The sequence below is a fragment of the Panthera onca genome, chromosome D2 (genome assembly GCF_046562875.1).
Source record: "Panthera onca isolate mPanOnc1 chromosome D2, mPanOnc1 haplotype 2, whole genome shotgun sequence".
NCBI lineage: Eukaryota > Metazoa > Chordata > Mammalia > Carnivora > Felidae > Panthera > Panthera onca.
The window spans coordinates 76505455-76517774 of NC_138349.1; the positions used below are offsets into that span (position 1 = coordinate 76505455).

A 12320-nucleotide genomic window follows, 5' to 3' on the forward strand; every position below is an offset into this window, starting at 1 on the left:
CCTAAATTGGCTACACCGACTGAGCCACTCATGTCCCTCTTTTTTTTTTTTTTTTTTGAGAGAAAGAGAATTTGCAAAAGAAAAGTGATCAAGACTTTAACATTGGTATAATTAAAATAATCATAGGGATAAGCAAGAATATCACATCATGAAATGAGAGCAAGCGGTTAGGAAAAGAATTAACCGAGATCTCGGGAATCCAAACAGCTACTGAAATAAGAAGAGATGGCCTGAACAGCAGAACAGGCACTGCTCAAAACCAAACCAGAGAGATGGGATATCAAGCTAAGGAATTCTTCCAGAAGGCAACACAAAGCATACAAAGACAAAAGCTATGGTTGGCAGGTAAAGAATTACGAAAATCAGATCTAACAGTTCCAGCAGACGTCCCATTGGTTTGGTTGCCATCTTCCCTTCTTTTCAGCCGAAAGTAAAGGACTTTAGCGGTTGGGCTTTCTCGCAGTTATTGTTAGCTTCGGGCTCCTAGTCTTAAATGCTGGTTTGGGCTCCGATTTTCCCCCGGGATTCCCCTACCAGCACCTGTAACTTCCTCAGGCTCCCCAGGCAGCCCAGGACTAGCAGCAGCTTCAATGCCACCCAGTCGCCAGCACTGTGCCTCCCCAACCAACACTTAGGCACACGCAGCCCATCGAGCGCCGGTTCGAGACGACGCTCCCGGACTTGAGTGACTCCAGGTGTCCCGTGCTTCTGGACGCCCGGTGGGGAGGCCGAGATGCTGAGCGCCGTGACTGTACCTGCCCCGCAGCCTCGACCCACCGCGCAGACCCCGCCCCTTCGCCCCGGCCACGCCCCCTCCGAGCGCGGGGCCTTGTGGGAGTTGTGGTCTCGCGCGACCGCGAGGGGGCCTCCCGCCGGAAGGCGGGGCAGGGGGCGGGCAGAACCCGGGAACTACAGCTGCGGAGGCCGCTCCGCCTCCCTGGGACTTCGGGCTCCACGGCGGCAAATGAGGTAGGACCACGAGGGCCTCCAAAACAAGAGGAGGTGCGCGCGGGGAGTCCTTCTCTCGGCCGGCAGCCCTCTCCCCGGGTCCCTCCTTGCGCACTGCCGTCAGCGACCCCACAGGCTCGAAATTGAGCCCCTCTCCTGCCCCGCCCCGGCGCATCCCCCGGGGCCCCAGATTTGGCCCCGACCTTCCAAAGTGGGGCTCTTCTCCTCCCAGTGTTGTTTTGTGGCCTCTTACCTCCAGGCGCTTACCAGCTGCACCCCGACGGGGCTGAGAACTTTCTCCAGGTGGTGCTGTGACAACTAGGGCTCATCATCTTTGTTTTCTCGCTCAGAGATCATTGTTCTTTGCTGGATTAATGGTTAATTGAAACCCATTGTTTCATCTATGTTGTCTGTTTAGGGGCTTGTTCAGGCTGGACAATGAATCAAGTCCATATCACTGTATCCTTGCTAGAAACAGAAACTAAGGGTGTTTTCTTCCTTTGTTTTTTTTTTTTTAAATATACTGTCTGAAACATTTTATGAAATCAACAAATCAGGATTCCAGAAAAACAGAGTGCACCAGAATTCATTCCTGCTGACGAAATGATCCATTTAACTCTTCACTATATCCTTGAGATTGAGGCTGATAATATCTAAGTTTGTGCCTGACACGGAAGTCTACACAGACAGGGTGGCAATATTATTCAAACCCCAAACTAGGATGTTTGGACTATGATTTTTCAGCTTACAGTGAATAATTCATAGGAAGAGGCCTGCTCAGACACTACTGTGGATACACATTTAATAAACTGACTCTGGTAGAAAATAGAGAAAACAGGGGCGCCTGGGTGGCTCAGTCGGGTAAGTGTCCGACTTCGGCTCAGGTCACGACCTCACGGTTAGTGAGTTTGAGTCCCCAGTCAGGTGAGCCCCTCTTCTCTCTCTCCCTCTCTCTCTGCCCCTAGCTCACTTGCCCCCTCCATCTCTTTCAAAATAAGAAAGAAAGAAAGAAAGAAAGAAAGAAAGAAAGAAAGAAAGAAAGAAATAAAATAGAGAAAACATAGTTTTGAACGAAAGAAAAAGAAAAGAAAGAAAATAGAGAACATAAAAATTGACAGTTCACATCACGATGTTATTTTCTATTTAGAATCCTGTCCTTCGAATCGATAATCTTTCACTACAGATTCAGGTTACTTTTGTATCACTAAAGCACATATTCTACAAAAACAAGAAGAAGAAAAAGTTTATCATGTAAAACCAGATTATATTACAATTAAAGAAATAATGCTGAAGAGTAGATGTGCTCTTCAGAAGGAACAAGATGAAACATACATGTGTCTAGTCCTTAATTTCCAATCCCAATACCTATTGTAAAGCATTCATAATCCAAGTAATATTAATTTCTGTGATTCTAAAATTTCATCCCAAAAAGATGTCATCATGTAACCCATCATACTTAACACTTTCAACGGTACTAACAGGTTGCTGGCTGGGATTTAGGGTCCTCTTCAGTTGGGCCCCTCCTCTTCTTTCTAACCTTTTCTCCCTTAATAATCTTTAAGAAAATGTTCTCTCATTATTGTTTGCTTTCTCACTGTATGACTCTCTACACCGTCTCCTTGTCTGCTCCCACCTCTGCTCACCCCAACTCCCATCCAGTCATTCAAAGGCCAACGAGAGTTTCGGCTCTTGTTGGTTTTGTGAACTTTACAACTGGGAAGGATCTCTTTCTCTCGTATTTCTGTCTCTACTGAACGTGATAGCACTTACTCTCTGTATCAGTCATTTGACGATCTATTATCCAGCTCTAGACACTTCTATCTCACTATATATGTCTTATCAAGAATAAGTAAATTTTTTGAGGTAAGGGATATACCTTTTTAGGGAAGTGATACTTCAATTTTGAAATTATCATTCACATTATAGACAAAAAGATTTGCTAATTAATTAGTTGGGGCATAAAAGGTTCTAATTTAAATTACTGTATTTTTAGAGAAGGCCAACATTTTCTAACCACTGACCCCATAGTGTATGGCCTTCCATCATTAATGAAGGTTTTGATAACAAGAAACATCACTAGTAACTTTTGATTATGGGAAATAAGCTGAATTACACTTGGGAGACCACAACGAGTGCCCTGGGTAGTCCAAAGGGGCCTGAGGGCTCATGGGGAAAAGCAACACCCCAAAGAGGAGCTGGAAGCTATGGGAACAATGGAGAAGGCCTGGAATGCGTTTTGCAGAAAGCTGTCTCCTGCTGGGTGTGAGCTGATGACTCTTCGAGCTGCTCAAGTGATGCCAAAAATCGTTGTCGTGGTCCTCCATCCCTGGGAAGATTCACTGCCTTCGATGGGGAGCAACAAGGTTGTTCTGGAGGTGAAATGCCCAGTGACTGATCCTCAATGCTATGTCAAGTTTCAAAGAAAGAAGTGGTTACTGTAAGACGCCGGGTTTCACCTCTGTCCCAGCTGCTTTAGTTGTGGTTCCTACCCAAGTTTTGGATCTTCCTCCTTCACCAACTTCTTCCCTCCAACCTAATTCTCAAGAGTTCAAGGTTGCTCAGCTCCCTTGCAACACCCTAGTGCCAGCCTCAGGCAGGGGTCCCTCAGACAAAGGCAGAGCGCCTCTCAGCACCTGCTGCTCTCCTCTCCCAGTGGTTTTTCCACGAGGGGTCTTATCTCTTTTCTAGATCTTCTAGCAGGATGTGCGCACTTCCCATCTGCCCCTGTTGCCAGACCAACCCTTATCTGCAGGGTCAGACCCATCTGGCTTTTTGTCTGTTCTCCTCTCCGTGGATAGTTTGTCATAAACATTGTGGCCTGCTTCTGCCAGGACTTTACCCCTGAGCTATCAAAACCCATTCCTTGTGCCAGGGAAGCCTATGAAACATTTCTGATGAGTGAACCAGGAACCCAAAATAGATTACATTGACCCTGAATGTTCTGTCCCAAATGAACAATATTTAATTTTCTGAGGAGCCCAAAGATCTCTGAGAAGTGAAATTTCAGACTCTGCCTCCTAGTGGCATACATGAACATTCACCCCGATTCTGTGTTTGTCAATTTCCCTACTCTTCCGGTTAGTAGTTCTCTACCCCAGAAAGCCCACTCTCCACCCTTTCCTCTCCGAAAGGCCATTGCTCGCAGAATCTGTACATGGCACATGGCCCCTGATGGCACTGGCTGCCCTCTGCACCTTGCGTGTAACTGCTATGGAATGTCAGGAAGGGAAGGATACCCTTCCCTTGTTCCCTTGGCAGGTCTCTTGTTCTAAGAGTTAAGGTAGTTTGGGGCACATACTAAACAATAATCGGTGTCTTGGTTTTTCCAGATGTTCACCCTTTCTAAATTATTCTATGACTATAATTTGTTGGTTCCAGGATTTGTCTCCCCACCCCCCAATTTTAATACCCCTTAAGGCCGCATGCATCTTGTACTTCACAATGTCATAGTTCAACTGACAGTGTTTCCCTTTCCTAGCAGTACGTAAAACATAGCGCATCTTACCATTGATAAGAGCTAAGATTCAATGAAATACTCTATTACGATTATGATTCTGCACTCCCACAGTGTAGTATCTCAATTCGTCAATGTAGCATACAAACCATCTCACCCCTAAGTTCATGCTCTGGGCTTAGCGGCAGTCACCAACCTCCCCCTCCAACCCATCCCCCTCCCACCAGATGCTGTGACCCGTTGTCCAGAACTTGCGGTCGTTTCGCAGATGCACTGTGCTGCCTCCTGGCACGTTCGTACTCCTTCTTTCGGGTGGCATTCACGCATCACCTCCCCTGAAAATCTGTTGCTAACTTAGTGGCTCCCACCCAGCTCCATCCCTTGGCAGCCTTTCAACTCCCTCTGTTAAAGAGCTTGTCACACTGCACTGTGGACATGCCGGTCTTCCCCTGAGAAGAGGAAGGAGCAGTGAGGGCCCTGAGCATTTTCAGCTCCAGTCGGAGCCCCATGCCTGGCTCTCAGGAAATGCTGGGTGCTGGTGACAAAGGGTGGCTATGCTCTGGCTTCAGTGGGCCCTTTGCCCACCACAGGTGGTTCATTCAGTTGACTTAGCACAGGGTCTGGGTCAATAAACAGTCGGTGTTATTACTGCTGTTGTTCTAGGGTTTTTTCCCTCAAAATTTCCCAGGTCTTTCCCCAAAATTTCCACACCCAGAGTGGAGCCTGATGCAGTGCTCGATCCCACAAACCATGAGATCATGACCTGAGCTGAAATCAAGAGTTGGACCCTCAACTGACTGAGCCACCCAGGTGCCCTACATTACTTTAATTCAGGCCTCAACCACTTCTTGATCAGATCAGGTGAAAACATTTTCCTTGCTGCACCCTCTATATATTCTATTCCTAGTAATTTATAATTTACATGATCTTACTGTATCAAATAGTTCCATCTTCTAAAAATCTAATTTTGATCTTGTCATTCGCCCTTCTTAGAACCATGTTATACCTTTAGTAGCAAACTTGAAATCTTGGCCATTGGTTTTTATTTTGATTTAGGTTTGGGGTTTTTTTTTGGGGGGGGGGGGCAGGGGCATGGTAACTTTAAAAATCCCTCCAGCCCTTGGCTCTGTCTACCTGACTGCTTTCATCTGTTTCTGCAATAAAATTGTTCTGCTAGCAAAAACTATCATTGTTGTCAGTGGCTCCCCCTACTGAACATTTCATTAGTAGAATTTTGTTTTCTTTTTGCTATGTTAAATTTGTAACAGCAAGGAGACGTTTCAGTAGAGAGGTTTCACAGATAACTTTCTCTAACTGTGGGAATTTTACAAGATTTTTTCAAGACACTGATAATTATAACTTTACGTAACTCATTGTTACTGTACTCTTAACTGGCCAAACATTTGTTGGCACACAAGAAAGAGTAACATGGTTCTACAGACATTCCAGTACAGGGTCCCTTGGTCTAGAGGCCTAGATTCTAGCTCATCACTGTACAAGGCATGAGGCCTGTTAGTGATTTTATTTCCTCCTCTGCAAAATGGGCCCCCAGGTCCTTTCCACCCAAATAAATAATGTGGTAATTCTCTGAGTGAGTTACACTTTTTGTTTAAATAGTCAACTGTCTTTTAAAAGGATGTCAATCATTTTTTTAAATCCCATATATTAACTCCCATCCTGAAAATTTGTCATTTTGATCCTCTCTGCTGAATAAAATATTCTAAAACTTCAGGGGTGTCTCGGTGGCTCAGTCCATTAAGCATCCGACTTTGGCTCAGGTCATGATCTCATAGTTTGTGAGTTCAAGCCCCGTGTCCATCTCTGTACTGAAAGCTCAGAGCCTGGAATGTGCTTTGGCTTCTGTGTCTCCCTCTGTCTCTCTCCCCTTCCCCCACTTATGCTCACGCTCTCTCTCTCTCAAAAATAAATACACATTAAAAATATATATAGTCTAAAACTTCAATTGTTTGCAGGTGTTTGCAGTGTAAACATTCTATATGTATTTAAAAAAAAAATCAATTTACCAGCTTCATTTACTATGGCAATACCAAGAGGCCTTAGTGAAAATCTCAGAAATGTCAAAGAGTACCATTTTCTATTCATCAAATAGTTATTGAGTCTCCACTAAGTGCCAGGGTGTCAGAGAGTGAGAGCTGACAGGGATGTAGCATTTTCCCATCTTCTGCTACCATATTCATTTCTTCATTACTCAGAGGGGTCTTCTTTGTATTATCTGATCTTTTAAAAATCATAAATTTAAATTTAATTTCAGCTTTCATTCCCCTTCATTCCCCACAACGCTTATAAACCTAGAAATATTGGATAGACAGCAATTTTGTTCCATTTCTTAAGAGCTCATAGATGGCAATTTTAAATGTTATATGTTTGAGTTTTCATTACTATGTGTTTATGTTACTTCTGCTTTGAACAGATAAACAATTGTTAATGACTGCGTGAACTTCTTACAAATGTACAACCAAAAATCCCCGGTACACATTACTCAAGCTTTTTGTCCTCATTTAAATATTATTTCTCTCTTGATATGCATTCTTGTTTTGTATGGTCTTGCATAATAAAGATCTTTTTTAAAAAATACGGACTTTAATTTTTGGAGTTTGGGGTTCACAGTAATTGAGCAGAAGGTAGGGATTTTCCATTTATTCCCATTCTCCACATTTACACAGCCTTCTCCACTACCAACATCCTGCACCACAGTGATACATCTGTCACATTCACTGACCCTACACTGATACATCATTGTCACCCAAGGTCCACAGCTTACATTAGGGTTCACTCTTGGTATTGTAAATTGTATGTGTTTTGACAAATGTGTAGTGATATGTATCTACTATTACAGTATCATACAGAATAGTGTCGCTGCCCTAAAAATCCTCTGTGCTCTGCCTATCCATCCTTCTTTTCCCTAACCACTACAAACCACTGCTCTTTTTACTGTCTCCACAGTTCTGCCCTTTCCAGAAGGTCATATGGTTGTAGTCATACAGCATCTTCTTCAGATTGACTTCTTTGACTTATTAATATGAATTTTAAGTTTCTTCCATGTCTCTTCATTGCTTGGTAGCCATTTCTTTTTATTGCTGAATAATATCCCACTGTCTAGATGGACCACAGTTCATTTATCCATTTTCTCACCAAAGGACATCTTGGTTGCTTCCAACTTTCAGCAATTATGAGTAAAGCAATTATAAACATCTGTGTGCAGATTTTTGCATGCATATAGTTTTCAACTCTTGAATAAGTACCAAGGAACACAACTGCTGGATCATATGGTAAGAGTATGTTCAGTTTTATAAGAAACTGCCTAACTGTCTTCCAAAGTGGCTGTACCATTTTGTGTTCTCGCCAGCAACAGATGGGAGTTTCTCTTGTTCCACATCATCAACAGCATTTTATGTTGTCAGTGTTTTGGATTTTTGTCATTCTAATAGATGTATTATTGTTATGGGTGTAATTGTAATTTACAGTTCCCTCATGACACACAATGTGGAGCATCAGAGCATCTTTTCATATGCTTATTTCCATCTCTATATCTTTTTCAGTGAGGTATCTGTTCAAGTCCTTTGCCAGCTTTTAAATCAGGTTGTTCATTTTCTTATGGTTGAGTTTTAATAGCTCTTTGTATATTTTGAATAATAGTCCTCTATAAGATATGTCTTTTGCAATTATTCTTCTCCCAGTAAGTGGCTTGTGTTCTTTCTCTTGACAGTGTCTTTTGCAGAGCAGAAGTTCTTAGTTTTAGTGAAGTCCAGCTTATCAATTATTTCTTTCATGGATCATGCCTTTGGTGTTGTATCTAAAAAGCCATTGCCATACCCCAGGTCCTTTTGGTTTTCTCCAGTGTTGCCACCTGTCTTAGAATTGTGCATTTACATTTAGGTATATAATCCATTTTGAGTTAATTTTGAAGGGTGTAAGATCTCTGTCTAGATTCTTTTTTTTTTCTTTTTTTCGATTTTCTCTTTTTCTTTTTTTTTCTTTTCTTTTTGGTATATGCATGTCCAGTTGTTCCAGCACCATTTGTTGAAAAGAATATTTTTGCTCCTTTGTCAAAGATCAGTTGACTATATGACTATATTCATGTGGGTCTATTGATGGGCTCTTTATTCTGTTTAATTGATGTGTTTGTCTCTTCTTTTGCCAATCCTACTGTCTTGATTACTGTAGTTTTACAGTAAGTCTTGAAGTTGATTTTTGTCAATTTGACTTCGCTGTTCTCCTTCAATATTGTGTTGGCTATACTGAGTCTTTGACCTCTCCATCTAAAATAAAGAATCAATATGGTGATATCCACAAAATAACTTTCTGGAACTTTTATTGGGATTCTGTTGCATCTATAGATCAAATTGAGAATAGCTGACATCTTGACAATATTGAGTCTTCCTATCCATGAACATGGAATATCTCTCCACTTACCTAGTTATTCTCTGATTATTTTCATTTGGGTTTTATAATTTACCTCCCATAGATTTTATACATATTTTGTTACATTTATAACTAAGTATTTCATTTTTGGAGGTGCTAATGCAAAAGGTATTGTATTTGTAATTTCTAATTCCAATTATTCATTGCTCGTATACAGAAAAGTGATTGACTTTTGTGTTTTAACCTTGTATCCTACAACCTTGCAATGATTGCTTGTTGGTTCCAGGAGTTTTTTGACAATTTTTTTTCCTAAATAAATTATCATGTCATCTGCAAACAGACAGTTTTATTTCTTCCTTCCCAATCAGTATATTTTAATTTCCTTTTCTTGTCTTATTGCATCAGCTAAAACTTCCAATATGATGTTGACAAGGAGTGTTGAGAAGGGACATCCTTATCTTGTGCCTGATCTTAGCAGCAAAACTTACAGTTTCTCACCATTAAGTATTGTTTTTTATACGTGTTCTTTATCAAGAATTCTGCTGTACTTGAATAAAATAGTTGATAGATGTAGATTATGTCCACTTGATTAATGGTGCTATTGAATTCAACTGTGTCCTTACTGGTTTTCTACTGGATCTGCCCATCTCTGACAGAGGATGTGGAATTCTCCAACTGTAATAATGAATTCATCTATTTCTCCTTATACTCTAGCAGTTTTTTGCCTCATGCATCATTAGACACATACACATTAAGAGTTGTTAAGTCTTCCTGGAAAATTGATCCCTTTATTATTATGTAATTCTCTCTGATAACTTTCTTTGCTCTGGAGTCTGCTCTGTCAGAAATTAATACAGCTACTTCTGCATTCTTTTTATTAGTGTTAACATGGTATATATCTCTCCATTCCATTACTTTTAATCTATGTATGTTTCTTTATGTTTAAAATAAGTTTCCGGTTAGAAACTTATTTTATATATATTTATTTTTATTTATATGTTTATTTATATTTTATTTTATATATGTTTATATATATGTTAGACAACATATAGTTGAATCTTGTTTTTTGATCCACTCTGACAATCTCTTTTAGTTGGTGTATTTAGACCATTAACCTTTAAAGTGATTATTTGATATCGTTGTACTTTTAAAAAAAATTTTTAAATGTTTATTTTTGAGAGGTGGGGGAGGGGCAGAGAGAGAGGGAGACAAATAATCTGAAGTAGGCTCCAGGTTCTGAGCTATCAGCACAGAGCCCAACACAGGGCTTGAACCCACGAACTGTGAGATCATGACCTGAGCTGAAGTTGGATGTTTAACCCACTGAACCACCCAGGTGCCGTGATATTTTTGTGCTGATATCTCCTGTATTTGTCACTATTTTCCATTTGTTGCCTTTCTTCTTTGTTCCTGTTTTTATCTTCCTCTGCCTTTTGTAGTTTTAATTGAGCATTTTATGTGATTACATTTTCTCTTCCTTCTTAGCATAGCAATTATATTACTTTTTCTGAAAACTTTTTTTAGTGGTTGTCCTAGAGTTTGCAATATAATAACTAATACAAGCCACTTACTTTCAAATAGTGCAGATAAGTATCTTATAATAATAAAGTAATCCTAATTCCTTCCACACATCCTTGTATCATTGCTGTCACTCATTTCACTTATACAACAAGCATACATAAACCTGTATGTGTACATAAGCATACATAATTGAATACATTGTTGCTCTTGTTATTTTGAACAACTTGTTATTAGTTAGATCAATTAAAAATAAGAAAAATAAGTTTTTATTTTACCTTCACATATTGCTTGCCTGATGTTCTTCCTTTTTTTTATGTGGATCTGAGTTTTTGATCTATATTATTTTCCTTTTCTCTAAAGAACTTCTTTTAATATTTCTTGTAAGGCAGGTCTACTGGTAATAAATTTCCTTAATTTTTGTTTACTTGAGAAACTCTTTACTTCTCTTTCAATTTTGAAGAATAAGTGTGCAGGGCACAGAATTCTAGGTTACATACTGCACTCCACTGTCTTCTTTATTTCGCTGTTTTTTTTTTGTTTTTTTTTTTTTTTTGTTTTTTTTGTTTTTTTTTTTTTTAAGTAGGCTCCATGCCCAACATGAGGCTCGAATTCATGACCCTGAGATCAAGAGTCACATGCTCTACTGATTGAGCCAGCCAGGCGCCCTCCACTATCTTCTTGCTTGCATAGTTTCTGAGCAAAAGTTGGATGCAATTCTTAATTTTATTCCTCTACAGATAAGGTATTTTTATTCTCTGACTTATTTTTTCTTTGTCATTGCTTTTCTGAAGTTTGAATATAATATGCTTAGGTATACTTTTTGTTCGTTTTGTTTTGGTATTTGTTTTTGGCATTTATCCTGCTTGGTGTTCTCTGAGATTCCTGGATCTGTGGGGTGGTGTCTGACATTAATGTAGGAATTTTCTCAGTTAGGATCACTTCATATATTTCTTTTGTTCCTTTTTCTCTTTCTTCTCCTTCTGATATTCCATTACATGTGTGTTAAAACTTTTTCAGCTATTTTTTGGTTCCTGAATATTTTGTTTTAGGGTTTCTTTCTTTCTTTCTTTCTTTTTTTTTCTGTCTTCTTTCCCTTTTCCATTTTGGAATTTTCTACTGACTTATCTTGAAACTCTGAGTTTTTCTCCTCAGCCAAATTCCATCTGCTAATGAGCCAATCAAAAGCATTCTTCATTTCTGTTAGTGGTTTGGTGTTTCATGTTTTTTTTTTTTTTTTTTTTTTTTAATTTCTAGCATTTAAAAAGTTTTTTTCAGAGAATTTACATCTCCTTGATTAAATTGTCAACGTGTTCTTGCGTGCCGTCTACTTTATCCATTAGAGCCCACAACATATTCATCATAGTTTTCAGTTTTCTGGTTGATCATTCCCAAATCCTTGCCCTATCTGAGGTGAGGCTGGTTCTCCTACTTGTTCTCTTTCTTCAGACTGTGTTGTTTGCCTTGTTAGTATGCTATGTCATTTTTTTCTTGATAGCCAGACATGAAGGACTAGGTAAACGGGACTGCAGTCCATAGGCCTTCAGTACATGCCCTTCAGTAATGTGGTGGTGAGTGTGGGGGAGAGGAAGCACTCTGCAGTCCTGTTATTTGCTGTCGGTCTTGCAGTAACTCTGTGCCTCTGGACTGCCAACTTCACAAATGCTTCTCAGTCCGCTCTCCCCCCTAGAAGAGACAAAATTGCTAGAGAGGGTTGGAGTTGGGTATCTCCTTTCCCCACGTGGAGGGTTAGAGCCAGCTGAAATTGGACATTTCCTTCCTCCGAGTTGGCTAGGCTGTGATAAAACCCCCATAGTTTAGGCTCTGGAGGGCTTGTTCAGAATAGATTTCTATGAGTATTTCAAAATGATTCCTTTTCTCCTCTTGGTGCTGATATTCACGGTGAGAACCTGGTCAGACTCCTGGAGGTAAACTTCGTAAACGTGTGTGGTTGCCCCTGGAGTTTTTATTTCTCAGAAGTCCACGCTGAGCCTTCAGTAATTCATCGATTACAGTT

The 12320-nt window shown here is 40.2% G+C and overlaps 1 protein-coding gene across 5 annotated transcripts in view; it reads left to right on the plus strand.

Moving 5' to 3' along the window:
- Positions 1-868: 868 nt before the first annotated feature.
- The window catches only part of EDARADD (EDAR associated via death domain), a 95098-nt gene continuing 83646 nt past the window's right edge, over positions 869-12320 (plus strand). For 4 of the 5 annotated variants that reach the window (XM_060642886.3, XM_060642892.3, XM_060642889.3 and 1 more), the window contains exon 1: positions 869-969. The gene's annotated coding sequence lies outside the window, so the exon portion shown is untranslated. The remainder of the gene's footprint in view (positions 970-12320) is intronic. The other variant, XM_060642893.3, reaches the window with a different exon arrangement.